At 41.9% G+C, this 27,665-nt stretch overlaps 1 protein-coding gene across 6 annotated transcripts in view; it reads left to right on the forward strand.

Annotated features, from left to right (window-relative positions):
• LOC137369457 (tyrosine-protein kinase JAK2-like) overlaps window positions 1-27,665 on the forward strand; it is a 289,126-nt gene that overhangs the window by 158,824 nt on the left and 102,637 nt on the right. The gene's annotated exons all lie outside the window — the stretch shown is intronic.

The raw sequence follows: 27,665 nt of genomic DNA on the forward strand, positions 1-27,665 counted from the left end.
TGTATGAGAAGAGATTGAGTAGACTACACCTATATTCCCTAGAATTTGGAAAAATGAGAGGTGATCTAATTGAAACAAATAAAATACTCAAGGGCAACAGGGTGGATGTTGAGAAAATGTTTCTCCTGGCTGAGGAATCTCGAACATTGGGCCACAGTCTCAAAATAAGGTGTCATTAATTTAGGACTGAGATGTTGAAATTTTTTTTCCCGCAGATGGTTGTGAATCTTTGGAATTCTCTACCTCTGAGAACTGTGGATGCTCAGTCATTGAGTATATTCAAGATGGAGGTCGATAGATTTTTGGGTGCTAAGAGAATTAAGGGATATGGGAATAGTGTGGAAAGGTCGATTGGAGGCAGAAGGTCAGCTGTGATCTTATTCATCGATGGAACAGGCTCTCCAGCTCCTATTGCTTATGTTCTTAGGAACACAATACTCCAACTGCGGCCTAATCAGTAATTTATAAAGGCTCAGCATAACTTTCTTGCTTTTGTACTCTGTGCCTCTATTTATAAAGCCAAGGATCCTGTATATTTTTTAAACAGGCTTCTGAACTTGTCTTGTAACTTTCAAAGATTTGTGTAGGTACAAGCCCAGGTCACCCTGTTCCTGCACCACCTTGAAAATTGTACCATTTACATTATATTGCCTCTCTTCATTCACCCTACCAAAACACATCACTTCACACTTCTCTGCGTTAATTTGCATCTGCCATGCATATGCCCATTTCATCAGTCTACCTATGTCCTCCTGAAGTTTGCCTGTATCTTCCTCACTCTTTACTCTATTTCCGAGTTTTGTATCATCTGCACAAGTTGAAATGATGCCTGTATAACCAATTCCAGATCATTAATAAAAATCAAGGGACAGAGTCTTGTGATCTTTCAAAAAAAAGTCAAGGGACGGGACCATTTCTGGGTCCTGACCCCACGCTGACTGTCAGTGCACCTCTGGGTCTGCCGTCCAATTATGGAGGTGGTGAGGCGGGCCTGCAGCCTCTGAAGGACAGCAGCCCCACTGCCAGATTTGGGCGCTGCTGCTACAGAAGGGGATTGTGAGGTTGCCTCCATCTTGAGGCGCACTCTGAAGAATTTTTAAATTTACCAAAATAAACAGTGGCCACCGCTGCCAGACCACTCCTGTGGTGGGACCACCCCGCCGCAGGGTGGCCATCTGCCGAAGCTGTGGCTCTCGTGGTGGTGGGGGGGGGGAGTGGCGTTAAAACTTCAGGTCTCCCGGCCGGCCCTGGCAAGCCACCTCCAAGCCGTCTGCAGGCACCTGCCAGGCTTGGCCCCTGGTGGGAGACCCGTCTGCCACTGGAAAGATCACGGTGGCATGACCAGCAGCTTACAAATGGACAATTAATTATGCAGGTGGTGGGTAGCCTCCGCAGCTGCTGACCAGCCCTCAGGAAGATTGCCCGGAGGTGGGGACGCATCAGGCCACTGATCCGATGTATATTTCACAGAAACACACATCAATCGTATTACTTTCACGCCCTCTACTTTACTTCATCAAAGCACATCAGTTACTTTTGTAAGTGATCTGAGTACATTAGTTTTGTGGGAGCTGGTTCACACTGCCCTGTGTCTGCTGGTATGATAGCATGGCATGAAGGTTTAACAATCATGCCCCATTTTGTCCTGAACCCGATATTTGAATCTGTTACATGCCTTCAATCTCTCAGATGAACCAAGCAAAAATTTGGTAGAGTCCAGATATGAATTGTTGAGATGCTTGAGTTCACAATGTGATCATACCAAAAAGGCAATATGGACAGAATCACTTGCAGCTTATCTTTACGTGATAATATCAAGTAAAGAACGTGTTATGCTAGCTAATTTTGGTGGATCACTATAATTGGCTTAAACATGTTGGCTTCTGACTATTTTGCAGCATTTCTAACTTGTTAACCGCAGTGAAAGATCTCATGGTTTTCATGTTAACAATGCCTGACTGGCCTCACAACTTTGCTGTTTCAAAAAACCCCTCTTTGTGTTAATGTTTCTCTTTTTATCTCCCTCCATTCACAGACTGAGTTCAAAGGATATTGCAACACAATGGGTGTGAGGTGTTCATGTGATTATCAAGACAAGCCAAGAGCTTATTATTTAGTCTGTGGGGAAAACAACTTCCATTTAACATATTCACCACCTTTTATCTTGGTGCCTTTTTTAAACTTGGAATAAAAATTGCCAACAAAAAATCAAAAGTTACTTTTTTTTTCACCAGATCTTTTTGTGAAAAACTGGTCATAAGATCACATTGGAACATAGGAAATAGGAGCAGGAGTAGGCCATTCAGCCCCTCGAGCCTGCTCTGCCATTCAACTAGAGCATGGCTGATCATCTATCTGAACGCCATTTTCCTGCACTATCCCCATATCCCTTCCTATCCTTAATATCTAGAAAATTATCGATCTCTGTCTTGAATATACTCAATGACGGAGCCTCCACAGTCCTCTGGGGTAGAGAATTCCAAAGATTCACCACCCCCGAGTGAAGAAATTCCTCAATCCTAAATGGCTTACCTCTTATTCTGAGACTGTGTCTCCTGGTTCTAGATCCCCCCCCCCAGCCGGGGGAAACACCCTACATGCATCTACTCTTTCGAGCCGTGTAAGAATTTTGTATGCTTCAATGAGATCACCTCTCATTCTTCAAAGCTCTAGAGAATATAGGCCCAGTCTCCTCAATCTCTCTTCATAAGACAGTCCCACCATCCCAGTGATCAGTCTGGTGAACCTTTTATGCACTCGCTCTATGGCAAGTATATCCTTCCTTAGGTAAGGAGACCAAAACTGTACACAATACTCTAGGTGCAGTCTCACCAAGGCTCTATACAATTGCATAAAATAAAAGCTAAATATTGCAGATGCTGAAAATCTGAAATAAAAACAAATGCTGGAAATACTCAGCAGGTCTGGCAGCATCTGTGCAGAGAGAAGCAGAGTTAATGTTTCAGGTCAGAGACCCTTCTTCAGAACTGACAAATATTAGAAATGTAAAAGATTTTAAGCAAGTAAAGTCTATACAATTGCAGCAAGACTTCTTTGCTGCTGTACTCAAATCCTTGTGCAATTAAGGGCAACATACTATTTGCCTTCCTAATTGCTTGCTGCATCTACCTGTTAGCTTGAACATGCACACCTAGGTCCCTTTGGACATCCACGTTTCCCAATCTCTTACCATTTAAAAAATACTTTGCAATTCTGTTTTTCCTACCAAAGTGGATGACTTCACATTTTTCCACATTATATTCCATCTGCCATGTTCTTGCCCACTCACTTAGCCTGTCTAAATCACCTAGAAGCCTCTTTGCATCCTCCGCACAACTCACATTCCCACCTAGTTGTGTGTCATCAACAAACTTGGAAATATTACATTTGGTCCCCACATCCAAATCATTGATATAAATTGTGAATAGCTGGGGCCCAAGCACTGATCCTTGTGTAATCACAGCCTGTCATCCTGAGAATGACCAGTTTTTTCTCCTACCCTCTGTTTTCTGTACATTAACCAATTCTCAATCCATGTCAGTATATTACCCCCATTCCCACATGCTCTAATTTTGCTTACTAACCTTCTGTGTGGGACTTTATCGAAAGCATTCTGAAAATCCAAATTCACCACAACCACACTTCCCCCTTATCTGTTCTGCTAGTTACATCATAAAAAACTCGAACTATTTGTTAAACATGATTTCCCTTTCATAAATTCATGTTGACTCTACACAATCCTACCATTATTTTCTAAGTGTCCAGTTATCACATCCTTTATAATAGATTCTAGCATTTTCCCTACTACTGATGTCAGGCTACAAGTCTGTAGTTCCTATTTTCTCTCTCCCTCCTTTCTTAAATAGTGGGGTTACATTTGCTACCTTCCAATCTGCAGGAACATTCCAGCATCTATAGAATTTTGGAAGATGACCACCAACGCATCCACAATCTCTCCAGTCACCTCTTTCAACACTTTGAGATGTAGATCATCAGGTCCAGGGAATTTATCAACTTTCAGTCCCATTAAATCCTCCAGTACTACTTTTTTACTAACACTAATTTCTTTCAGTTCTTCGTTCTCGCTAATCCCTTAGTTCTCTAGAATTCCTGGGAGGATTTTTATATCTTCCTCTGTGAAGGCAGACACAAAGTATTTGTTTAGTTTCTCTGCCATTTCCTTATTCCCCACCATAAATTCCCCTATCTCTGCCTGTAGTGGGCCCACATTTGTCTTTGCTAATCTTTTCCTTGTTATATACCTATAGAAGCTTTTACAGTCTATTGTATGTTTATTGCTAGTTTAATATTCTATTTTCTCTTTATTAGTTGCTTGATCCTCCTTTGCTGAATTCTGACATGTTCTCAATCCTCAGACTTACTACTTTTTTGGCAGCTTTATAAGTCTCTTCCTTTGATATAACATAATCTTTAACTTTGTGTTTTTGTGCCTCAAAGGAATGTAAATTTGCTGTAAACCATGTATTACTTCTTTAAATGCTAGCTATTGCCTGTCTACTGTCATACTTTTTAATGTGGTTTCCCAATCTACCACAGCCAATTTGTTCCTCATACCTTCGTAGTTTCCTTTGTTTAGATTTAAGACCCTAGTTTCGATTGAATAACATCACTTTCAAACTTAATGTAAAATTCTTTCATATTATGGTCACTCTTCCCTAGAAGCTCCTTTACAATGAGGTTATTAATTAGATCCTTCTCATGCACAATACTAGATCTAAAATAGCCCATTCTCTAGTTGGTTCCTCAACTTACTGTTCTAGAAATCCATCTCATATACATTCCAGGAATTCGTCCTCCACAGCATTAGTGCTATTTAGGTTTACTCAGTTTATATGTAAATTTAAGTCTCCCATGATTACTGTATTACCCTTGTTACTTGCACCTCTAATTTCCTGATTTATATCGTGCTCTACATTACCACTACTGTTTGGTGGCTTATAAACAACTCCTACCAATGTTTGCTGCAGTTTGCTATTTCTTAGCTCCACGCAAACTGATTCTACCTCTTGATCTTGCGATCTAAGATCCTCTGTCATTAATGTACTGATTTCATCCTTTATTAACAGCACTACCCCACCTTCTTTTCCTTTTTGCCTACCCTTCCTAAATGTCAAACATTCAGTTCCCAGCCTTGGTCACCCTGCAGCCATGTCTCCATAAAGGCAATTAGATCATACCTGTTTACTTCCATTGGTGACGTCAGTTCATCTATCTTGTTGTCAATGCTATGTGCATTTAGATGGAGTGCCTTTAATTCTGTATTTTTATTATTTTCGTAACCTCTCGCCTTATCTGCTGGTGCACTCTTAAGTTTGTATGCATTGTCCCTTCCTGCTGCACTCAGATTATCAGTTCACTTATTGCTGCCCTGCTCTTTTGCCTTCTCCTCTCTCTTTAAATTATCACTTCTTCCCTCACTTGATCCCTTGCCCCCACAATTTAAGTTTGAAGCCCTCTCTGCCACCCTAGTTATACAACTTGCCAGAACACTGGTCCCAGCACAGTTCAGGTGACAACCCTCCCAATGGTACCACTCCCACTTTCCCCAGTACTGGTGCCCCATGAATTGAAAGCCATTTCTCCCTCACCAATCTTTGAGCCACGCATTTAACTCCCTAATCTTATAATCAATAATCCAGAGATTATTACCTGAGCCAGCCTGACTACTTTTCCCTACCCCTAATCAGAATACTTAAGCCAATTGTACAGTTCCTTTCACCATCTGGCTAATTATGCACAGACCAAGGATTGAAACTTGACCTTTCCCATCTGTATTGCTCCTGATTATTATTTATTATCCAAACCAATTTTATCTAATTTGTCCTGTAAATGAAGCCCTTGACCCAACATGACCCCAGATCTCCTTGTTTAGATTCACCCTTGGCCTTGCAACAGTGGAAATCTAAAATATGTTAAGCCCTTTGCTATATCACTGGAAATGTAAGTCATGTTGTGTGATCTTGGCATATATAGAGTCATAGAGTTATACAGCACAGAAGCAGGCCCTTCGGCCTATCATGTCAGTGCCAGCCATCAAGCACCTAACTATTCTAATCCCATTTTCCAGCACTTGGACCGTAGCCTTGTATGCGATGGTGTTTCAAGTGCTCACCTAAATACTACTAAAATGTTGTGAGGGTTCCTGCCTCTACCACCTCTTCAGGCAGTGCGTTCCAGATTCCAACCACCCTCTGGGTGAAAAATCTTTTCCTCAAATCCCTTCTAAACCTCCTGCGCCTTACCTGAAATCTGTATGGTTAAGTAGTTTCTGAGAAAACATTTAATCTGCAGCGGTGGCTGTAATACCCATCCAAAACACTCTACATAATGCCAGTAATTTTGTAATTGTTCACAGTTTGGGGGCTGTAATACATTTGGATCAGGTCTACTATATTTAAAGTATAGTCATCAAGAGAGCACCCAATCCACAGCATTGTAGCTGTAACATCTATTCATGATTTCGCTAAACATAACAGTGTTCAGGGAGGTACTGGAAACTCTGAAGAAAACACACTTCCTAGTGCTTGCTTGAACATGGTTAAAGTAAACCTTGTGAGTAATTAAATTAAGCCAACCAAAAGATTTGTTCTGAAGAATTTGGCTATGGACCCAGGCCCTGTATCTTTTTTATTTCCTTTTTTTCTGTCAAGTTTCTTCTCTATGTCTTTTCTTGAAGGTGTTATTTCTTTAGAGTGTGATTCCTAGGTACAAGGCACCTCTTTATGCTCTGCCAAAGTGGTCATTCTTCCTGCCTGAATCCAGACAGTGAGTGTTGATAGGGCATTTGACCACAGAGATATCGTAGCTGAGCCTGATTTTGCTCTCAGTAGATGTGAACACATACATATTTTCAGTAGGAGTTACTCATAAAGAGCTGGAACTCTGTTCCTGATTTTTCTTCGCCTTCCTTAACCCAGTATTACAGAGGCTGCCAATGATAGTAATCCTACTTGTTTTATATTACTCAATACAGCACAGACTGGGGTGGAAAGTGGGACCTCCTGGCCTGTATGTCACTGTTACTCGTTGCCTTAACCAGTTGTGCCACTGGGGAGGTTTTGACCCACCATTGTCTGCATCTCATAAATATACTTAGCTCTAACTAACCAGTAAGTCAGATATATATTTATGGCACACACCTGAAATCTGCCAGATTGTTTTAAAAAAACAACTAGTTCAGTAATGTCCTTAAGGGAGGAGAACCTTTCACCCCCTAATTGGTCTGGTGTACAGATCACTCCAGTCCCATACCAAATGGTTGATTCCTAAATGTCTTCCGGGTAACTAGGGATGGCCATTAAATCCTGCCTTGACAGTGTTGTCCACAGCTCAAGAACAAATAGAAATAAAGTATGTTATGTTTTAACTTTGTCCTGTCATTGGTGTATAGTCATTTTGTTTCCATTTTTAAAAAAAAACTTCAGTACCAGTGTTGAACTATTCGAGCATTATATGGATCTGTGATTGTTTTACATTCAGCTGTTAAACATGCTCCATCAGTCTTCGTTTTTTTTGACATCACCACTTGTTAGCTGTGGCTTGAGTAGTCATTATGTGTTGGAAAAGATCACTGTGATATTTTAACTTGTTGATATCCCTGTCTCAAAGGAACTTGGCAGAATTTTTTTAACAATGTGATTGAGGAATACTTCAAATGAGGAATAAAACGCCAGCAGATTTCTCTTGTGTTGATTCAATCCCACACTTCCTTTCCGTGGACAAGCGTCATTGGACTTTGGCCGTGTTGCCAGATGCAGTCCTTATGTTGGAGGTGTTACAACCTTTAACTACTCCTTGTACTATGATTTCCAAACAGTAAAATGCATGTTAATTTTAGTAATTCAGTTGGCTCATAATGAGAGTCAGTAAAATAATGGGTAGTGATTATTTAAGTGTAAACTTCGTATTGTGGGATTTTCATAAGGGAAACTTACATCTGTGGTAAGAGGGCATCCAATGATGATCTAAATAAAAACAATGATGTGGGTGTTGAAAGTAATGAGGAGCAATGCAAGAAAATTAAAGATACTAAATTTCTGGGGAAATATTTCAGTAAAGATACTAAAGCTAATGTTTTGTAGTGACCACTTAGGCTCAGTTGGTAGGACTCCCATGTCTGAGTTATAGATTCCCTGTTTCAAGCCCCACTCCGGGACATGAGCCCAGAATCTAGGCTGGCACATCAGTGCAGTGCTGAGGGAGTGACGTAATGTTCATTAAACCAAGGCCCTAGCTGTCTGTTTAGGTGGCTCTAAAAGAATCTATGGCAAGGTTTAATTTAGTTTAGAGATACAGCACTGAAACAGGCCCTTCGGCCCACCGAGTCTGTGCCGATCATCAACCACCCATTTATACTAATCCTACACTAATTTCATATTCCTACCACATCCCCACCTGTCCCTATATTTCCCTACCACCTACCTATACTAGGGGCAATTGCTAATGGTCAATTTACCTATCAACCTGCAAGTCTTTGGCATGTGGGAGGAAACCGGAGCGCCCGGAGGAAACCCATGCAGACACAGGGAGAACTTGCAAACTCCACACAGGCAGTACCCAGAATTGAACCCGGGTCGCTGGAGCTGTGAGGCTGCGGTGCTAACCACTGCGCCACCGTGCAGGGAGTTCTCAGAGTTCCCTAGCCTCTATTCCTCCCTCAAACAGTACCAATTAAAATAGATGAACTCATCATTCATATCATTACTGTTTGTGGGTCTTGATGTGCACAAATTAGCTGTCATGTTTTCCTGCAAAACAGTGCTGACTACACTTCAAAAGTAAATCGCTCATTATGAGGAGCTCTTGGATATCTCGAGGGTATGATAGAGCAATATATAAATCCAATCTTTAAAAGAAAAGTCACTTTGGCATTTCATTTATTAATGACATCTCTTTCATTATATGGTGCTTACAATGTGGTTTTATTTGGAATTTTTTTTAATTCTTCTAAATTTGTATTTTGAAGCCATTTGACTTTCTGGGGTCCAGATCTGTGGCTATTGGCCACTCTCCTCTACGTCACCCATGCAACTTAGCCCAGACATATTGCCAGTCTTTCATGGTGAGGATCACAACACATTGTCCTACCTTGCCCAATGTCCATACTCTTGCCATCAGGAGACACTGGATAGCAGTAAAGAATTGAAACTTTGCCTGATCATGTTTTTCTTAGTCTAGGAGTATTGAGACCAATTGCAGCTCCCCTGCTGCCAGCCCAGATGAGACCATCTTAGCTCAGCACACACTTCTGCATATTAATAAATGTTAGAGATTACTCATTGTATCAAGGAACATGAAAAGTACCAAATGATAATATTCATGATAAATTATGAAGTCATGGGGCTAAATTACAACTGCAAAAATCATTCAAACAAATGGGAATATTGATTTACCTCCATAAATCTCTGGTGATTTACCCTTAGAAATATTTTAGCATGACTATTAGGTAAGATGGTGTATGCTAGGGGTTCCCCAGAATCTGATGATCTAGTGAGTTTTTTGTAAAAGGGAATGGAAAGTGCAGCTTCTAACAGTTTCAAGGAAATGATTGAGTCTTTTCTCGTGGGAAATGGTGCTTATGAAACAGGTGGGAGTTGATTATTTTCTCTCTCTCACTGATTTTCTCCCCTCTCCTCTTTCTCCCTTCCTACCACCACTCATCCCCGCCACCCCCCCCAAGCAGCACCACCACCCCCCCCCAAACAACCTTCAATTTAAAAAAAAATTGACCCCTTATTATGGAACGATTCCAGGCATTCTCTGATGTATATTAAATGGCCAGTTTTGATGTGTGATGCTAGCCACAGACTCTCAGCCACTAAATCTGATTGTCAGGCGAGACAGTCCACAAAAATGCATTTGCAGCAGGTTTTGCGGCACGGTTGTCATTCCTTAACATAGAGGTACTGAGGCCAATTGTACTACCCTTATTAGATTTGCTAATTTAGCACAGGCTGAGGATAGAACCAGGGGCCCTCCTGATCAGTGTGGTTCAATTACTTGCTGAGTCATCTGGGCACATACTTTTGACTTCATGAGTAACACCAAGTGTATTGGTATTCCAGTAAGGGTATTTGTATATGTCGTCTTGTTTCTATTTGTTGCAAGAGTTGCTGGAAAGTACTCTGCGTACCTTGCATTTGCTCACTATAATCTATTTACATACCTCAACATTTTAAAACCTAGGGAATTCCACTATTTATTGTACTTTCCTAATGTTTAGATAGTTTGAATTTTCTTCCGTGGCATCTTGAATGTTTGCAGTTGATAACAATAGCAGTCTTCAGATAGCCCAGACGTCTCAATGCAGGTTTTAAATGAAAGTGCAGGAAAAGACTAAGAATTAGTTGGTTGAGATTTTTCTCCCTCTTTTTAAAACAAAATCGTCGTGTACACAAAGATATTCATTTTCTTAAAAAAAAAGCTGCATAATTGGCTTTTCTTATCTCCCCTTCCACCAATGCAGCATCATCTTTATTTTAAATTCAGTTTTAATCCCCCCCACCCCCCTCTTTTGGAGGCAATAGAGATAGCAAACCGAGAAAATCACAATGACGCTATAATCTTTCAAATTTTCAGTCTCTGTTCCTTCTCTTATCGTGGTTACATAAAGACAGGAAAGAGATTCTGTAAGGATCTTAGTCACCTCAACCAATGGTTGAATGCATGATATTTTCACAGCATGAAATTAAGAACTTTACTTTCTTGGTGTTTCCCCCGTTGCGATATTGCCGTGCCAGGTACCTTCTGTAGATGATAAAGCCTCCATTCTGGCCTCGGCTTATACCACTCTTGGGGCAACCACCAGGCGGAGCTTATCAGTAAATCCGTTTATAATCTTGATTTGTCTTATTTCCTCTCCCTACCATCTTCCCATGGAGGAGTATTTTAAGTTTAAGCATTGTGTGGGGATGGCAGGGGGAGGGGAGGAAGGTGTTCGTATCCCTCGACTTGGTGCAAGGGATCGTGGCTATAGCCTTGCTGAAAATAGATCAGGTTGTTTTCACTCGACGATGCTGAGAGCTGCTGAGGGGCCACACAATTGGGAAATTGTGCTATGTTATGTTCCCTTTGCATGGTTTGGTTCATAAGCTCTGTCTTGTAAATGTTTTGAAATGTCACATTGTGATTCAAAGATGTGCAGTATGGCATGTCACTGCATGGCAGTGATCAATAAAGAGTAAAACAACTTTTCAAATAATTTGGCATCATCAGGATTTTAGAATTTTGTGCTAATTCTTCAAAATCACTATGCTGTTGTGTAATGGAATGTATGGAATGCATTCAAGACCGTTTCCTAGAACAATATGTCATGGAACCAACAAGGGAAGAGGCTATTTTAGATCTAGTTTTGTGTATTGAAACCGGGCTAACTAGTAATCTCATATGTTACGATCAGGTACGAAGGGATCACAAGGCTCCCCTCTTCTCCTTCCTCTTATTTGACCGCAAGAGGGTTTGTTCCTTTTTCAACAGTGGGTGCACTTACCACCTCAATGAGTGTTTTACTTTTTACCTTTGTTATGATCGTAAAAGAATCGATTGGAGTTTAAACAAGAAAGAGGTGAGTTTATTATACTTAAAAATCTAAACCCGATCTAAATAAAAATAATAAAATTATGTTACGCTTTCACACACACACACACACACACACACACACACACACACATATATGAGAATCACACACACACACACAAATAGATTACAGAGTGATGAGGAATAGATTTGTGTTGTATTAGAGTCCAGAACAAATAAAAATCATGCACAGTCTGGTGACTGGTGACTTTAGTGGTCTCCTGGTTGAATTTGTGGTCCTGAAGTTCTGCATAGATAGTTGTTCTTGGAGACAGTTGAGCAGAGTGCTTCCTCTGTCTTTCTCTTGGATCTAGCAGCCGGCAGCTAGCTTGCCTCACCAGGCCTTCTGGAGAGAGAGAGAGAGAGAGCCCTTTTGGCTTCTGCATAGATTGAGTCTCTTATCCCACCCCTGCTTTATTTGCTTAAAACCTATTACATTTCTAGCCTCTGCCAGTTCTGATGAAGGGTCACTGACCTGAAACGTTAACTCTGCTTCTCTCTCCACAGATGCTGCCAGACCTGCTGAGTATTTCCAGCATTTCTTGTTTTTATTTGAGTCTCTGGCTTGTGTGCTTGTCCATTGGAAATTTCCAGCTTTCACAGAGAGTGACAGACAGTCATATGACTGTCTCATTAGAAGGTACCAAAAAATACACTGAGTTTCAAGTTTAGCAATTTCAGTCTCTCAAGTGTCAATGATTTCCCCTGGAGGGGTTCGCCCTTTCAGTGTCAGTGTCCCAGGATGGCTTTGAATGTCTTGCTAATGAAAGCAATCTCAAGTAATTTAATCAATAGGACAAGCCATTGTTTTGGGTACAGGCTAATCAGACATATGGCTCCATTTTGCCTTGGAATGTGCAAGGTTTTCAAATGCAAATGGTGGCGCTATTTTTAGCTGTGGCAATGTCTTTACAAAAATTGTCTGTAATATTCCAACTTTCCTTTTTTTAAAGTTTGATGTAAGCTTTCAACCGATGAATTAAAAATCCTCATTTGACATCCCATGTTTTCTTGACACATAGTAAAGGATCCTCTGGGAAGGAGTGATCATATTATGATGAAATTTCACATTGAATTTGAGGGTGACATACATAAATATGAAAATAGAACACTGAACTTGAATAAAGCCAATTACACATGTATGTGGGACGAGTTGGTAAGGTAGTTTGGAAAAGTAGAGTAAAAGCTATGACTGTAGGTGAACAATGGTGAACATTTGAAGAAATATTTCATAATTCTCAATGGATTTACATTACATTGAGAAATTAAAAACTCAACAGGAAAAGTAATCCATCTGTTGCTAACTAAAGGTTAAGGATAGTAATAGATTAAAAGAAGAGTGATAAGACTCAGGATTGGGAGAGTTTTAGAAAGCGACAAAGAATGTTTAGTTTAAAAAAAAGTACTGGAGAAATTAATGGGGTTGAAAGCTGACAAATCTCCTGGCCCAGATTGCCTAGATCCTAAGGTTCCAAAAGAGGTCACCGCAGAGATAGTGGATGAACTGTTTGTGATTTTCCAAAATTCCCTAGATTCTGGAATAGCCCCAGTGGATTGGAAGGTAGAAAATGTAACAGCATTATTCAAGAAAGTGGGGAGAGAGAAGCCAGGGAACTACAGGCCAGTTAGCCTGGCATCAGTCATCATAGGTTAACAGGATCACAGAATCGTTACAGTGCAGAAGTAGGCCATTTGGCCCATCGTGTCTGCACCGGCTCTCTAAAAGAGCAACTCCCTCAGTTCTATTCCCCTGCCTTCTCTCCATAACCCTGCACATTCTTCCTTTCCTCTTCAGACGCTGGAGTCCATTTTTAAGGAAGTGGTAACAAGTCACTTAGACAATCATAATATGATTAGGCAGAGTAAATATGGTTTTATGGAAGGGAAATTGTGTTCAACAAATCTCTTAGATTTTTTTTTTTGGCGATTACAGAAGAGGGTAGATAAACGGCAACCATTGGATGCAGTGTATTTGGATTTTCCAGAGTGATTCAAAAGGTGCCACATGAAAGATTGTTGCACAAGGTAAGAGCTCATGGGAATGGGGGTAACATTTAGCATGGATAGAGGACAGAACACAGAGTAGGACTAAACAGGTTATTTTCAGGTTGGCAGGCTCTTAGTAGTGGGATGCTGTAAATATCAGGACTGAGGACTCAGCTATTTACAATCTATTTTAATGACTTAAATGAAGGGTATAATGTATCATAGTTCATTGACAATGCAAAGCTTGGTGAGAAAGAAAGCTATGGGGAGGATACAAAAGGCTATATTTTCCTGACAATTTTTAAATGGGAAGCAGCTTAATTTCCAGGTGTGTAGCCCAGAGACGAAAGTGGCATGCCTTCAGGCTCAATCTTCTGGAAGGTGTCCAATTAAGCTGCCTCAGGGATCGCCATCCAATTAGGGACGGCAGGAGGGTTGATGAGGCGGGAGGATGAATCGGCGTGTGTGATACGATGGGCAGTTGGCAGCCTCCAGTGTGGCTGAGTGAGATTGCTGATGAAGAGACTGGCTTACAAGAGGGTGAAGCCAAATGGAGGCAAGATCGGGCTGAAGAAGGCAGCAGGCATGTCTTCACTCCGAGCCCCAGCTGTGATAGCTGCGTCAATAAGATACTATGCAATGGCAAGCCTCTGTCCTCAGATGAGCTCAGGCTTGCCATTTTCCCCATTTTCATTTTCAGAATGCGTGTCACCCTGATGTCCTGCTGTGCTGTCACCTCCTCTGAAGTGAGTAGGTGCAGACATTGCCCTGGTTCCTTGGTGAAATTTCATTGTTCTGGGAAATTGGCTATTAACTGCTTCCTAAACAACCTCAATTGGTTCCCCACCGCTGCCTTGCGGTTTGCCATCATTGCAGTCAGCCCGCCCTGGGGAAAGCAGCTGGTGGCGAGAACATGTCGGCTGATTGGCCTGACGCACTTCTTTCAAATTTTCCCAGCTCCCACCGCCTCCAAACCTGCCTCCAAGGGCCTGGCAGTATTCGCTCCAAAGGGATATGGATAAGGCAAGTGAGTGGACGAGAAGGTGGCAGATGGGGTATAATGTGGAGCAATGTGAGGTTATTCACTTTTGGAGGAAGAATAGAGAAACAGTCTCTTTTTTTAACTGGTGAGAAACTATTGAATTTTGATGTTCAGAGGAATTTGGGTGTCCTTGTACAAAAATCACAAAGTTAACATGCAGGTACAACAACAGTTAGGAAGGCAAGTGGCATGTTGTCCTTTCTTGTGAAGGAACTTGAGTCAAGAGTAAGGAAGTCCTGCTGCATTTGTACAGGGTGTTAGTGAGACCACACCTGGAATACTGTATACAGTTGTGGTCCTGTACCTAAGGAAGGGTACGCGTGCCTTAGAGTGGGGGCCACAATGGTTCACTAGATTGATTCCTTGGATGAGAGGGTTGATCTATGAGGAGAGACTGAGTGGAATGAGCCTGTATTCTCTGGAGTTTAGAAGAATGAGAGGTGATCTCATTGAAACAAATAAGATTCTTGCGAGGGTAGATGCTGAGAGGCTATTTCCCCTGGCTGGAGAGTCTAGAACTAGGGGGCATAGTCTCAGCATAAACTGGGAAGAGGAATTTCTTTTCTCGGAGGGTCGTGAATTTTTGGAATTCTCTACCCAAGAGGGCTATGGGTGCACAGTCGTTGAAAATATTCAAGGCTGAGATCGATAGATTTTTTGGCTTCTCGGGGTATCAAGGGATATGGGATCAGGTGGGAAAGTGTTAAAGTCACGAATCATCCATGATCCTATTGAATAGAGGAGCAGGCTCGCAGAGCCCTATGGCCTACTCGTACTCCTATTTCCTGTGTTTCTTAGGTAAGGAAGGACTTGATGCTAACCTAAATGGTGCAGTTGATAGTATATAAAAGATAAAAGTATGTTTGTGGGCTGCACAATCGATATAGTTATATTTTGCAGATGGTAAAGGTAAGTACAGACAAAGGAGGCCTTTCACCCCAATTAACTCATCATTTCGTAGAAACCTACAATTCCTCCCATCACAGAATAATCTGACTTCTGAATTACTCCAAAATTTTGCCACCAAGATCCTACCATTCCTGCAGTATTAATAATCTCATTTTAGAAAGTGCTTCCTGGCATCAGACTCAAACTTGCCATTTACTAGTTTGATCTATAATAATTTTGTGTTGCAGTTGTGTTTTAGCTTGAAACATTGCTCAGGATGAACCTTTTCTATCGCATTTTATGGCTCTCTAAGATCCACTCTTGTAATTCTTCAAGCTGAAGAGGGTTATACCAGGAACTAACAGGTTCACTTCAACCGCTGAGCCCCCAGTTGTGTATTTAAACTCAACACTAGCCTGATAAGGGTATAATTTTTTGCTTTGCACAGACATTCAGGTTTTTGTCATGACGACCTGACTGGAGTGAAACAGATCGAGAGCTCCTCCGGACAAAGGACACTCGTGTTTGAGTTTGATGTAGCATGAAGTGGAAATCTGGTGCATGTGCCAAACTCAGTGTAAAACGTGCCTGTGGTGCCCTTGAACCTTGTAAGCGCCTATTTGTCTTACCTGTTATTATTGTACAAGTGTAGAGAATGCAAACACTACTGTCAGTACTAGATTTAAATATTGAGGGTGTGAAATCTGGATGCGTAGCACTGCTGGACATGGGCTTACAGAAGCTGAAGGCTCTCTGAATAAGACACAGTGCCTCCAGCCACTTTTGATGCAGCCCACTTGAAATCCTATGCTGGGGGGGTGGGGGTGGTGGTTGTGCCCTGCGTGCATTGGAAGGCTGCTAACTGGTGGTGGTATGACCTCCAACAGCTGTACCAGCTGATTTGATGATCTATGTACAAACTTGGACCATGCAGACCCATTCAACATATTTGCTTTTCTCTCACCAAAGATTTTAGATTTTTTAGATTTAGAGATACAGCACTGAAACAGGCCCTTCAGCCCACCGAGTCTGTGCCGACCATTAACCACCCATTTATACTAATTCTACACTAATCCCATATTTCTACCACATCCTCACCTGTCCCTATATTCCCCTACCACCTACCTATACTAGTGGCAATTTATAATGGCCAATTCACCTATCAACCTGCAAGTCTTTTGGCTGTGGGAGGAAACCGGAGCACCCGGAGGAAACCCACGCAGACACAGGGAGAACTTGCAAACTCCACACAGGCAGGACCCAGAATTGAACCCGGGTCGCTGGAGCTGTGAGGCTGCAGTGCTAACCACTGCGCCGCCCCAGGTGTGTTTAGCTGCAAGAGGGACCCAGCATGAATATTATTTTAAGGACCAGGCACCTAACTTTCAGGGAAGGTCATTTAGAATACGTTCTGCTTTTGCAAAGTCTCAGGAAGTACTTTGGAGTGTTTCTCAAGCTTTCCTGTGGTGAGTTTCTGGATTTGGCAGGGAGTGTTGCTGCATCCTCACAGGGAGGACTCACACAGGCTGCAACAGGCTGCTTGCAACACGACAGAGAGATGGAGCTGAGGCTGCGGAGAGGACAAAATCTGCACGTGCCCTCTGCCAAGTTGGAGCAGGACTCCTTCATGCTCCTTGTTAATGATAGACTGTCTGATAGGCCAGCCAATGGCAATGGGCACGGCCAGTTCATGTATCGCAACCTCTACGCCCAAAAAGCGGCCTGAAATTTTACTGCAGGGAGATGAGGGTTTTGATGTGAAGATTGTTCTACGTGCAGATCTTTGCACCTATAAAGAACTATAATCAAGGAAAGCGTAGAAACTAAAATGCTTATTCTGGGAGACCAGATGTGTGTGATAGGGTGCCCAGTGAACATTCACACAACTAACAGGTGCTGCTGCTAACAGGCCAGTGAAACTAGATTGTTGCATAATTGTGCTCTTGCAAAATCTTTACATGGAATTGGTGTGACCATTATAATTCAGGGTGGCAGCTGTGGCTCAGTTTATAGTACTTTTGCCTCTGAACCAAAAGGTTGTGGGTTCTAGTCTCACTCCAGGACTTGAGCACAAAATCAAAGCTGACATTCAAGTGCAGTACTGAGGGAGTGCTGCACTGTCAGAGGCATTATCTTTCTGATGAGATGGTAAACCAAGGCCCCATCTGCCCACTCACATGAACGTAAAAGATCCCGTGACAGTATTTCGAAGAGCAGGTGAGTTCTCCCCAGTGTCCTGGTCAATATTTATCCCTCAATCAACATCACAAAACCGGATTATCTGGTCATTATCATGTTGCTGTTTGTGGGAGCTTGCAGTGTGCATATTGGCTGCTGTGTTTCCTACATTACAACAGTAACTACACATCATGAGTATTTAATGGTTGGGACATCCTGTGGTTGTGAAAGGCGCTATATAAATGAAAGTCTTTTTCTCATGGCATTGCTGCGTCAAACATCGCCACTCCAATAGTTTGGATAGTGGAGTCCCCTCTCAGTGTGTTGCGTTTGTATGAAGATAAATATCTTTTAAGAAAGAAATGTAAGATTAAGTGTTGGCATTACAACAGCACTGTAGATCAACATTACAGTTGCATGTACTTCATTGTATGGATAAGAAAAGCAAGCAGCCTTGCTCTTGAACAACAACGGATTCAAGGGGGAAATTTTATGCTCTTCCCCCATGGCAAGTTTGGAGGTGGGGAGAGCAGAAAATCAGGTGGGATGGTGGTGGGGTCGGGAGGGGTGGTGGGTGGGTGGGTTGTGGTTGGATTTGGTGGTTAGTTTTCTGCCATCATCCCACCTCCACCAAAATTTAGTCTGGGGTGGGAAGACCTGTCAATGGCCTACTTGCTCCGCCGCCAATTGTGGCCGTTAAGTCAGCAATTACTACTCAATTAAGGCCCTCATCCTGCCGCAGGCACAATTAGCCGTGCGGCGGGCGACCCCGTTGCTGCACAGCAAGCATGGCATGGAAAGCCATGCGTGCTGCTTCCCAGCTCCTGGGGGGGTGGGGCCAATTATTAAAAGATACTTAGTGCCCGAACGAAGGACCCGGCATTGAGAAAGTTGGGGGCGGCGGGGGTTGCGCTGAGGGCCATCCCCTGTACTTGCTGCCAACACCCCTCCTGCCCACGACCCCCACCCTGTGAGACACCTCCCCCCCTGACCTACCTGAGGCCTGCTTCCAGCGACACTCCACGGCCTCCGGTGGGTGCACCTCTAACAGTAGCTACTGCCTCTGCGGTGGCACTGCAGCTGCCGGCCTCTGATTGACTGGCAGCGCTGCAAGGGAGGGATGTCTATCGCCGGGGTCCTTGATCATGTGGAAGGCCCGCCACTGTCCAGTAAGGTGCCTAATTTGCACTAAATTTGGCAGGCCTTCCATAGAAGAGGCTCGTGGGGATCTCGGCATGGTTTCTCCGGACATCGAGACCTCCGCTGCCAGTTTAAAATTACCCCCTAAATGTCTGGCACTCCTGGGAGTTGTCCTATCAGTCAGTACAGCTTCCAAAAGGGCAGGATGTTTGATTTTTCTTAACGCACACTCTAACAGCTGGCACTGTTTGAATAATGACTATTTTTCTGATTACTTCATGTCGATTTCTCTCACGACTCTCTTAATGTTCCTCAATCTTAAACTGACAGAGGCTATTAAACATCCTGTTATGATGTGAATAAAGTGATTAAATATAGAATCAGAAAAGCCCCAGAAGAGTTGAAAAGCCCCAAATGAATTAAGATCAGTGATTGAGAGACGGCTATTTGACGAAATAAAAATCTAGGTAAACTGAAATGGTTAGGTCACAAGTGGAGTTAAATGATTACATAAAATGTTGGATGTATCCGGAGGAAAACTACATCAGTGTCTCTTCACTGTTGTAGTCGGAGGTTGCACAGATTTGGATCATTTGTATGATATCTGAGAGCATTTTAACAGATATATACTTTCCGTTGCAGTCAATTTATTTTGATCTGAAACGGAAGTTCCTAACATGGTTGATTGCTCACACTTATGCTTGTCCTCACACACCCCTACCCCCTGCTCCTAGCTAAGATTTACATAGAATTGTACAGCACAGAACAGGTCATTTAGCTTAATAGATCCATATCAGTGCTCATGCTCCACAAGAGCCACCTCCCACTTTCATCTTAGCTTAGCAACATATTCATCTATTCCTTTTTCCTTCATGCACTCTACATGTGGTAATGAATTCCACATTTTCGTCACTCTGAGTAAAGAAGTTTCTCCTGAATTCCTTATTGGATTTTTTAGTGACATCTTATATTTAAAGCCCCTTGTTTGGACTCCACCCACCAGTTTCTATCCTATCAAAACCCTTCATAATTTTAAAAAAGAAAAGAATTTTAAAGACCACTATTAGGCCACCTCACAGCCTTTCATTTTCTAGACCCTACTCACTCATTGCTGATAATTGTACCCTCTCAGTGCTGGTATCCTTGTAAATCTGCACTTTCTCAATGCTTCTATACCTTTTTTGTAATATGGAGACCAGGACTGTAAACAGAATTATGTGATCTATGTAAGTTTAGTGTGTTTTTGAATTCTGTTTCCCTTGGGCTTTGCACTTCTCAAGGCTTTGCTAACTTGTGTTGCTATTTTTAATGATTTGTGAATATGGACCCTTATATTCCTTTGAACTTCTGCAAGAACACAAGAATTAGGAGCAGGAGTAGGCCATTCAGCCCCTCGAGCCTGCTATGCCAATCAATAAGATCATGGCTGATCTGATTGTGGCCTTAACTCCACTTTCCTACTGCCCCATAGCCCTTGACTCCCTTGTCGATCAAAAATCGATCTAACTCAGCCTTCACTGCACTCTGGGGAACAGAATTCCACACCTAACAACCCTCTGAGAGAAACAATTTCTCCTCATCTCAGTCTTAAATGGGAAACCCTTCATTTTTAAATTCTGTCCCCTAGTTCTAGACTCCCCCACAAGAGGAAACATCCTGTACCATCAACCCTGTCAAATCACCTCAGGATGTTACATGTTTTAATAAGATCACCCATTCTTCCGAATTCCAATGGATATAGGCCCAATCTGCTCCAATGTTCTTCATAAGATAACCCCTTCATCCCAGGAATTAGTCAAGTGAACCTTCTCTGAACTGCTTCTAATGCAATTATATCCTTTCTTAAGTAAGGAGACCAAAATTGTACGCAGTACTCCAGATGTAGTCTCTTCAATGCCCTATACAGCTGTAGCAAAAATTCCCTACTTTGTACTTTATTCCCCTTGCAATAAACACCAACATCCCATTTGCCTTCCTAATCACATGCTGTACTTTCATACTAATGTTTTGTGACTCACGTACCAGGATACCCAGATCCCTGTCTACTGTACAGTTCTGCAATCTCTCTCCTTTCATACAATATACTGCTTTTCTATTCTTCCTACCAAAGTGGACAAGTTCACATCTTCCCACATTATACTCCATCTGCAAATTTTTGCCCACTCACTTAACCTATCTATATCCTTTTGGAGATGCTTTACCTCCTCTTACAACTTACTTTCCTACCTATCTTGGTATCAGCAGCAAATTTAGCTACCATACATTCAGTCCCTTCATCCAAGTCATTTTTATAGATTGTAAATAATTGAGACCCTAGCACTGATCCCTGTGGCACTCCACTAGTAACGGCTTGCCAACCTGAAAATGACCCACTTATCCCTACTCTCTGTTTCCTGTTAGTTAGCCAATCCTCTATCCATGCTGATATGTCACTCACTGCACCATGAGCTTTATTTTGTGTAGTAACCTTTGATGTGGCACCTTATCGAATGCCTTTTGGAAATCCAAGTACATGACATCTACAAGTTTATCTTTATCCACTTTGCTTATTATTTCCTCAAAGACCTCTTCTAAATTAGTCAAAAACAATTTACCTTTCACAAAAACATGTTGAATCTACCTGAGGCTATTATGATTTTCTCAATGTCCTGCTATTACCTCCTTGATAACGGATTCTAGCAATTTTCCTCTGATGAATGTTAGGCTATAGTTTTTCCTGCTTTCTGTCTCCCTTCTCTCTTGTAGAGAGGTGTTGCATTTGCGATTTTCCAATCTGCTAGGACCTTCCCAGAATCTAGGGGATTTTGGAAGATTGCAACCAACGCATCTACTATCTCTGAAGCCATTTCCTTTAAGACCCTACTCCACATAGAGTCTTGGGGGAATTTTATCTTGGTGGCAGGTGTCTCAATGTCCAGAAAAATAGCCGCCGAGGTCCCTGCGTCGCCTATCCTACAGAAGGCCTGTCAAATTTAGTGCCAATCAGGCACTTAACTGCACAGCAGTGGGCTTTCCACAGGATCAAGGACCCCGGCAATGGATGTCCCACCCTTGCAGAGCTGCCGGCCAGTCAGAGGCTGTCGGCTGCAGCGCCACCATAAAGGCGGTGGCTGCTGCTGGAGGTGTGCACCTACCGAAGACTGTGGTGTGTTGCTTGGAACCAGGCCTCAGGTAGATCAGGGCGGGAGCAGTCATGCAGGGTGGGGGTGGCAGGCAGGGTGGGGGTCGAGGATTGGATGCTGTCCTGTGGATATGTGTGCCAAATGGAGCGTAAATCATGTGACATCCTCACCACATTACCCGAGGTATAATGGTCTCGTTGAGTGAATGGTTTGCACACACAATTATCCTACAGTGTGGGACAATAAAACAAGATTTTCCTGTTGCCACGCCCCACCTATGTATATGGGCTTATTGTCACCAGCAGAGATCATGTTTGGCAGACAAGTGCGGACGACTCTGCCGAGCCATCATCTGTCCAAATTCTCTGAGATGCAGGAGACACTGCTCGATAAACAGGGGAGAATAAAGATGGTGCATGACTGACATGCAGGGGCGGAACTACCTCATGCACGTAGGACAAAAGGATAGTGTCACATACCTCACAATGAAAACATGGTTGCCTGCAGAGGTGTCCGGAGTGTGCGGGGAGCCTAGGTCCTACGAGATTATAACATCTAGCGGAGTGGTGTTGAGCAGGAACCGAAGCCAATTGAGAGAGGTGTGCTGTACTCCAGTTGCGCACGGCAGACTCGAGAGCATGCTCTGACAGTGGGAGTGTGACAGATCAACAGGACAGCAGCCAACACATTGACAACATGCCTGCAAACCCAGGACAGCCAAGGGTGAAATCCACATCCTCAGAAGGTTATACCATAACCAGATCTGGAAGAGTTGTCAAACCACCGAAACGATATATGGACTATTGATCCTTTATATTTGTAAAGTTCATAATCTCCATCCATGTGTAAATAATTTGGATATCTAATTTTATATATTTTTACTTTTAACATACGAGACTTATCTTTGGAAAGACATGGAATGTTGCGTGGTTGCCTTTAAGAGTGATGTCCCTTTAAGATCTTAGCATGCTAATAAGCTAAGTGCCAGGACACAGTCATGTGACTCAGTGCTAGAGTCATTCTGTAACAGTAACACGTAGAGGCAAGTTCTGTAAATAGCTCTGCACTGTATATTATAGTTAGCTGTTAATAAACCTGTTTGAGATCTTCAACATAACTGGGCTCCATGCATCTCATTTATGTTGCACCTGACAACATAAAAAGAACTCATTACAGTTATCATGTAGAGCATTCAGGAGTGATTTCAGGAAGCACTCCTCCACAGAAAGGGTCGTGGAAATCTGGAACTCTCCTAAAAAGCTGTTGAAGGGGTTTGGTGGGGCCGGGGAGAGTAGAATCAGTTAAAAATGTCAAAGCTGACATCAGTAAATTTCTGTTAAACAAAGGTATTAAGGGATCTGGAGCTAAAGCAAGTAAGTAGAGTTAATATACAGATAAGCCATGATCTCATCGAAAGATGGAACAGGTTAAAGGAGCTGAATGGCCAAGTTGTCTCTATGTTGACTCCCTCAAGGCACTGCAAGAAAATCTAATAGTTTATGAAGTCATTAGATTTTGTTTTGTCTGGAACCGTGCCATCGTGATTCATGTTTTTTTTTTCTGTATTTCTTGACACATTAGTACATTAACTGTTAACTCTATACTCAAAACCATGATACAATGATAACACTTCTTTACATTGCTCAGCTGACTGTTCTTGAGAGTCGGACAGGGGTTTCCAGGTCTGCCTTTATTTGAAGGAAGTGCCTGAAAGGGTGTCAGTACTTTGAAGATGTTCACCCACACAGAAGGATGAATCTCATCCCACTTATAATTGGCTACAAGGAACATCAGCAGGCTAACCAAGGTGGTCAAGATGGCAATGTCTGCAGCACTAAAGATTCAACCAAATTTAGGAAATAAATAAAGAATAATCTGTGATCTAATAACGCATAAAATTGTTATTGAAGTCCGAATAATGCTTGTCCAGTGCAGTTATAAAGTAGTTTAAAAAAATTAATTGCGTCTCAGAAATAATACCTTGAAAATATGACTCATTTGCTTTTATTTTACTGCTTTTCTGCTGCTTTGTTTAAAAATGAAGCAATTCTGTGTAAAATAGCAGCAGAGCTTTGAAATCAATAATTAGAGGAAATGTGTCTTGTATTCTTGTGTTTGTCAGCCTCAGTAGGAGTGCAGTACAAACAGAGAGGGTATGACAAGAGAAACGGCATGAAATATTAAAGGGGAAAATGATTATGTTCCTTTACTTTAGTCTTTCGTTCAGTAAAGAGCAGATGCAAAACAGCATGTGTTAGTAACTAACTTGGATTTAAGTAGCATGCTAATGGAAACAGAGTGGATTACTTAAGTTAAATGCACAATAGAAATTCAAATAGTTGTTTCTACACCAGGAAGTGATTTATATTTTAAGTGGATGTTTGTTTTGATCAGGTTTATTGTACCTTGCAAAAATATTCGACTGTCACTTTAAAATGGATTCTCTCTTAGGTGGCTTGTTACTTTTTTTTTCTTGAAATTTGTAGACGGTCTTTGTGATGGATAGGATATGGGGTTAGAAACTCATTTTGAGTTTGCAAACATGCTTCTTCAACCTGAGGTAGGGGCCAAGCAGGCAGAGAGTTAGTTTAGTTTAGTTTAGAGATACAGCACTGAAACAAGCCCTTCGGCCCACCAAGTCTGTGCCGACCATCAACCACCCATTTATACTAATCCTACACTAATTCCATATTCCTACCACATCCCCACCTGTCCCTATATTTCCCTACCACCTACCTATACTAGGAGCCATTTATAATGGTCAATTAACCTATCAACCTGCAAGTCTTTGACATGTGGGAGGAAACCGGAGCACCCGGAGGAAACCCATGCAGACACAGGGAGAACTTGCAACCTCCACACAGGCAGTACCCAGAATTGAACCCGGGTCGCTGGAGCTGTGAGGCTGCGGTGCTAACCACTGCGCCAAAAGTATGGAGCTTATGCCAGGGACCTATAATTAGTGCTTCAGTCTTCCCAATGTTTGGCAAGAGGAAAATGGGGCTCATGCAAGACTGGATGTTGGGCAATTAACTTGACAACACAGGCAATCGAGGAGTCGAGAGGTGGTGGAGGTGTAGAACCTGAGTTGAGGTGGAGGGGATGGGAAGATGGGTTTATGGAGATACTTGGTAGATCATAATGTCCTGTTATCCCATATGAACCCTGATTTTTAATCTAATCCATCCAACAAAAATGGGGCGGGATCGTGTCGGATGCCCAATTTACACCATGCCCAACTTTAAGCCTAATTGAAGTTAATAGAGCATAAAATCAGCCAGAGTGTAAACTGGGTGTCCTATCCAAAGCTACACCCTTCTTGCTGGATGTGTTAGATTTAAATCAGGGCTTTGAGGATTGAGATTTCCCACATTCGCTGTGTTGGCCAATCTGACTTTGGTATTTTTTTGTTTTATTTCACTGGTACTGAAAACGACTTGACTTAATAAAGTGGGATCTTCTCGGCATGATCTCCAATTCATGCTTCAAAATAAAATGGCCTGAAATCTCAATTTGTTTTGCAGTCGATGAATTGTAGCCAGTTTCTTTCTAAGGATGGGTTGACTTGAGCAAATGCACTAATTTTTCTTGCATGTGAGTGACCCACATCTAAAACTTTTGAAAAGGAAGCAGTTCTGCTGCACCAGTTATTTTGAACCCTGTGTGTTACAGGCTTACAACCAATGACACAGTTTCTGTTTTGAGCATAGAATCATAGGATTATATAATGCAGAAGGCAGCTGGTGGGGCTGGCTTAATGGACCAGCTGGTCTTTTCCTGCCTGTCTGCTTGAAGCCAAATTGAAGACCCAAGATAAAATTAAGATGGTGGTTTTATTTTAGGCTTACAATATCAGAGACGAACTTTTATCCAATTGTGGTGTCCTTCCTGGATCTGTGCCACATAATAGTGTGCAACTAAGAGGACGTTTCATACCTGTTATGAAACTGAAAAGGATTCCATAGGTTTTTTTCACTGAGGTCATTGAAAGGACACTGACAGGTATGGTTTGAAAGCAACATTTACTGGAAGTCACCTGTCTTCAGATAAATCACCAGCAGAGGCGTTTTGACTTGCGGGGAGATGTTTACAGAGAAGTGACAGGTCAGGATTTATAGGGATCAGGAAGCTTAACTCTTGAGCTATTGTTTTTGGTTTCGCTTTGGACAGTGTGTTGGGGTGTAAACTGTTTTGAATGCGGTTGGAGAAAACCAGCCAAGAGAGCAGTCACCATTCCTCTTCCATCTCTTTGAGAACTTCCTGAGATGTAAGTGTAAGAAATAGAGAAATTGATGCTGCATTTCTCTTGAAAAGCCTCCAGAAACCCCTGTTGTCACATTTCTCCTGGAAAGCCTGCCAAATTGATCCTCAATGTTGCCTGAAAAGAACTGTTCTAAAAAAGATCTCGGTGACAGCCGTTTTGGGATGCCAAACCAAAAAGAGACAACTGACATCTTTACACATCTCTTTATTTTTCTTCAAGAATTTGCACGTTCTTGGCTAAAGTATTTTTTTGTCTTTTTTTTGTAACAGAGCTCTAGAGAGAAAATCTCTATTTTTCAGTTAACCTGTGCGAACGTGTGTGTATGAGGGGCTAAGGTAAAAAGGGAACATTCATATTTCAATCTGTGTGTTAATGCTTTGCTTCTTACTGGTTAAGTCTTGTTTTATAATAAACTGATAATTTTATTGTTTATTAAAGAAACCTGGTTGGTGTATTTTATTCTGGGATATAAACAGAGTATCGGTAACTGGGTAAAAATTTAAACATATGTTGTGACCTGTGGAGAAGTGGAACTAGAAGCTTCGGTCGTGACATACCAGAGTACTTTGCTGTATGTATGCAGGGGAAGTGAAGTGGCTATTTATTTAGTATGGTGGGACTACAGGCAGGGTAATTCCTGCTAATAATCATTTGAACAAAACCCGGGGAGGAAAATGTGTATTGCAATTTTAAACATATTTATTTCACTGCAATTTCTCTTTTGTTTAATAAAAATACTATCCTGCTCAAACTGAGAGAACCAGATGCCGACCTCTGTAGTTTGCAGTCAGTGTAGTTTGCAGTTTGATTGTTTGGCAACACTATGGCTCTGAGGTCTTGTTTACTTCCTTTCCCTCCACTAGCATTTTACTTTCTTCCACATTCTGCTCAGTACTACTTCTGACTGCCCAGCCAAGTTACAAGCATCAACAGAATTTGGACCTGAGCCTCGCTTTGGAACAGTACGTCATTGTGCTGTCAGCAGACTCTCATTTTTTTTAAACCAGTTCAGAGAGAAGATTTTAGATTTTGATGTGTAAATATTGGGACAGAATTTTTTTTTGTAGACACTTCTTAACCTGCTAACATGTCAATCTCCATTCTCTTCCACTCCTTTCCTAAATTTCTAATCGCTATTCTGTGTGTGGAGCAAGGCTTAAGTCAGTGTCACCATATCTTTGTGTCTGGTAAACACATGAACTAGTAATGTGCGGTCTGATTTCCCCTTAATTGCTGTAGTTCAGCAACAATAAATACCATGTGTCTGTATATTCAAAATTCTACCATGTCAGCAATTGGTTTGATGTAAAGCAAGTTTTGTACAAAAATGTTCACCATTCTATTCACACACCTTGGAGTTCACTATTGCAAACAGATCATTCATTAGATCTTAGCTTTGCATGAAATAATGATGTTTGAAGAAGTACACACAACCATAATGATTTACAGC

The sequence above is a fragment of the Heterodontus francisci genome, chromosome 4 (genome assembly GCF_036365525.1).
Source record: "Heterodontus francisci isolate sHetFra1 chromosome 4, sHetFra1.hap1, whole genome shotgun sequence".
NCBI classification, from domain to species: domain Eukaryota; kingdom Metazoa; phylum Chordata; class Chondrichthyes; order Heterodontiformes; family Heterodontidae; genus Heterodontus; species Heterodontus francisci.